The sequence below is a fragment of the Macaca nemestrina genome, chromosome 16 (assembly GCF_043159975.1).
Source record: "Macaca nemestrina isolate mMacNem1 chromosome 16, mMacNem.hap1, whole genome shotgun sequence".
Classification (NCBI taxonomy): domain Eukaryota; kingdom Metazoa; phylum Chordata; class Mammalia; order Primates; family Cercopithecidae; genus Macaca; species Macaca nemestrina.
Genome location: NC_092140.1, coordinates 35,104,350 through 35,108,970, shown reverse-complemented (window position 1 = coordinate 35,108,970; position 4,621 = coordinate 35,104,350). Strand labels below are relative to the sequence as shown.

Below are 4,621 nucleotides of genomic sequence, written 5' to 3'. Positions count from 1 at the left end.
AATGTGGACTCACAGAAATATTCACATTTTTTCACTCTCTGATTTAGTATGTTTTCTCTCTTGTGCACACATACCTTTTCACACTTCTTCTCTTCATCTCTTCACTTCCTTCTAAGGGTTGATTGCCATTCCCCAATGCATTTCCATAAATCTTGTAAGTACACAATATCAGTCCTCTTCTCATGATAACTGCCAGCTCAATGTATGTCTTAGTGGGACCCTGTGTCCCCCTCCCATCCTGACACGCCCATCTTGACACACAATACCTAGATTCTAATCCAGGCGTCTCAGAATCTCACCTCTGTTGAAAAAAAAATGTCCTAATCCTTTCCAGAAAGTTCTATGAACATCTTAAGTTAAATTAAGACCTGCCCTTTTCTAACACATCCTTAGTCCCCAAAATTCTGAGTTAGGGTGAAGATTCAGAGGACTCTAGCTAGCCTGCTGATTTAGAAGATTATTCTTCCCTTCTCCAGTTCTATGGTGCCAGTTCAGTCCCAAAGATTTACACGACTGCTTTGTGTCCATGCCTACATGCCTCCAGTTTTCCTTCACCTTTTGCTACAGTGACCCCAAATTTGACTTCTGGTCAAAATGACATAATAGTCACACATTGATGCATTAATTCCATTCAAAATGCAGAGCAATAACATGGTCTTGAAATATATTTTTAATGTATTTTTAAATATATTTATATATATTTAAATCTATGTTATTACTCTGCATTTGAATATATATATATTTTATTGAATATTCAGTAAATATAAATAGAATATATATGTGTATTCAATAAATATAAATAGAATCTATATCCAATAAATATAAATAGAATATGTGTGTGTGTGTGTGTATATATATATATCAGGAAATATATACATCAGGAAAAGGAGAGGAGCTGGCTCTGGAGTAGGGGCTGTGGCCAAGCACAGGAACCCAGCTGCAGTGACTGACAAGAAACTATTGAAGTTCCTAAGGCAATGAAATAGGATTTCACATGAACATACTATATGGAAAGAAACAATCCTATGGAGGTTGTGGAGGCAGAGATGCCACATACGTCAAGTTAAAATCTTCTGACAGTCATAATTTTATTGTAAAAAGAGAATATGCCCTAACATCAGAAACAATAACACCCATGTTGAGCGACCCAGTTCAGTAGTGGAAAATGAAGCCCTCGAAGTCAATTTTAGAACGATCCCTTCACATGTGCTATTAAATGTACTTATTCCATCTATAAGGTTTTCTATGCTAACAGCTCTACTGAGAATGCCAAATTCCCAATTGCACCTAAAATTACATTGAAATTGCTGATGAACTCCCTAGAATGTTAAATAAAATAAAATCAAATAAAATGCGAAAGTTTTTAAACATGTAATTCCCATAGTTAGAAATTCTTTCATATTTTCTGTTGCCCGTATGCAGTTGCAAACTATGAGGTTCACTAAAAAGCTGATTACTGTCAGAGTTGAAATTTGGTCCCTGTATAAATGAGTTCAAGATATTTTCACAAACTAAAAAATTAACAAATATGCCAGTTTGTAGGTAGTTATACCTTATCCCTTGGTGAGACTTTTTAAGTTACAGCAGTAACCATAAAGTAAACGCTGAGAATTAAGTTTAAATGTGTAAATACCACATATAAACACAGACTACCTATTGACATGTTTGCAGTGCTTTAAAAAAAAAAAAAAAAAACCTTGTTCTGAATTTATTCTATTTATGGCTAGCATTGCTCAAATTATACAAATATTTCAGCATAAACATGCTTTAACTTAGCTAAGACGTTGATTTTTATGACAAATACATAAGAATTGATCTTCTGTAAGTGTCATTTGATGAAAACAAAAAGGAATGGTCAGGCTCACAACCATGGTAAGAAAGTTATTATAATGTTTTTCAACATTGTTCTGAATATTCTCAGCAGCATGAATAGGAAATAAATGAATAAATAACCTCAGAAGAAGGAAGTAAGACTACCATTACTTACAAATAGTATGCTTGTGTATATAGAAAATACAAAAGAATATATAAAAAGTATTAGAATTAAATACGAGTTAAGGAAATTGAAAAACTTACTGTAATGGTTAAAGCTGGATAATGGGCATACAAAAGTTTGTTACACAAGTCTATTTTCTATATGTTTGAAAATTTCCAGAGTAAAATTTTGGAGAAAAAAATGAATTTAGCAAAGTTCATGAATAAAGTTTTGTTCCACCATAGTCAATTAAATTTGCTTAGAGACACCAAAAATGAAATTTTAAAAGATAGCATTTACAATAGGAGCAAAATATATCAAACACCTGGAAATAAACGTAAGTGAATACAAAATATCTAAGCATAAGACTATAAAATAACATTAACAGAAAAAAAAAAACAAATCTAAATGCTTACAGGATAATCCATGCTGATAGAGTAAAGAGTCGATACTATAAAGATGCCAGTTCTTCCAAATTTATAATGTGTATTTGGATATGCAAAAGGTCAGGAATGATCAAGATAACCCTAAAGAGGAAAAAGGTAAGACAGCTTGCTCTATTTATATTAGTGATCATTATAAAGCTCTGTCTACTTATATTAGTGATTATAAAGCTCTAACATTAAAATGGTCTGTTGATGGTACACAACAGACAAATAGACCAATGGAAGAAAATAGAGAACACAGAAACAGATCTATATTTGTGTAGACACTGATTTATAATAAAGTGGAAAAAGGATAGCTTTTTCAATAGATGGTGTTAGGCTAACTGAATATTCACAAAGGGAAACATGCTCTCTACATTATACCATGGGAAAAAATCTATTCTGAGTAGTTTGTAGATACTCACATGAATGGCAAATAATAATAATGGAAAATAACGCAGAATGGTATCTCTATGACCTTGGAAAAGGAAAATATGTCTTAAGCAGATCATTAAAGAAACAATGATGAATTGTGCTACATGAAATTAAGAATTTCTGTTGATCAGAAATAAAAGGAACTATCAGCAGTATGAAAAGGCAAGCTATGACATGTGTTAAAAGAAAATCTTTGGCCTAATTAAATTTAAAGGTGTATAACTGAGCAATTAATAATTCATGAACCGGGCAGCCCCCAGAATCACAGCAGATTCAGAGAGACTCTAGTGCAGCCATGTGGTGGAAGAAGATTTATAGACCAAAAAAAGGGAAGTGGGTACAGACATCAGAAGTGAGGTACAGAAACAACTGAATTGGTTACAGCTCAGCATTTGCCTTATTTGAACACAGTTTGAAGAGTCAGCAGTGTATGAGTGGTTGAAGTACAGCTGCTGGGATTGGCCAAACTCAGCTATTGTTACAGGTACATACTCTTAAATTAGGTTTTCAGTCTTCTCTACCTGTTAAGTTAGGTGGCAGTTTGTCCACAAAGATTCTCATATAGAAGTATGCAGTCCTTCTCAGGCCATATTTAGTTCGCTTTAGCACATGGCGGAAGATATTTTCAGCAATTTAGTCAACAAAGAGCTCACATCCAAAATGCATAAAGAAGTAATAAAAACCAAGTAGAGAAACAGACAATCTAATGAAAAAGGAGTAGGGTACTTAAGCAGGCATTCATAACAGATGCTATCCAAAGAAAGGATAAATATATGTAAAGGTGTCAACCTCACAATGAGGTATCACAGCACAGCTAGCAGAATGGTTAAAACTAAAAATCAGCTAATAATATCAAGTGCTAATAAGCATGTGAAGCAATAAGAATTCTCATATACTGCTCATAGGAATATAAATTAGTAAATTAACTTTGGTAAACAGTTGGCATTATCTACAGCATATTATCTACATTATCTACATGCATATTATCTGAGCTAGCACTTCTACATACCTACCTAACATAAATGCATGCCATGTGCACCAAGAGACATGTACAAGAACGATTATAGTAGTATTATTCATAATAAATCCTGACTAGGAAAACTCAATGTCTATTAATATTATAATGGATAAATAAATTGCAGTATATCAATACAATTGAATACTTAAAAAAAATGAAAAGTAATGAACTATAGCCTTCAACAAGATAGAAGAATATCACAAGCATAAATTTCAGTGAAAGAAACCAGATACCAAAAATATATACTCTATGATTTCACTTATACAAACTTCAGAAACAGGTACATCTACATGATGATGTCATAATTTATGATAGTGCTTTATTCTGTGGAAAAGATAGGGTAATAATTAGAAAGAGGCCTAAAAAAAAGAATCTGGGATGCTGGCAATGTTTTATCTCTTGACTTACATGAGAGTTACAGAGGTGTTTGCATTGGGATAACTAAGTTATATATTTGTGAATTATAAACCTTTAAAAATATTAGAAATGGAAAAGAAAATATAAAATAAAATCAGGCAGAAATGAGAAACAAGAAATTGATATAAAAATAACTTGCTAGATATCTTAGAATTTTGTAAAATGTTATTGAAGTTTGTTTTAAGCACAAAAGATAAGACCTAAACACTGAAAGATAATACTGTGAAAATTATTTTTAATTCATCATCAATAGACAAAAGACTTCAAAAAGTCATATAAGATAGAATAAGGATATGCAACATTTGTGAAACAGGCATTCCATTTTTTAAATTATAGAAAAATAATATTTAA

The 4,621-nt window shown here is 32.1% G+C and overlaps 1 pseudogene; it reads left to right on the top strand.

The window, feature by feature from the left end:
* Positions 1–994: 994 nt before the first annotated feature.
* On the top strand, positions 995–1,331 carry LOC105481777 (elongin-C pseudogene; annotated as a pseudogene).
* Positions 1,332–4,621: the final 3,290 nt, after the last annotated feature.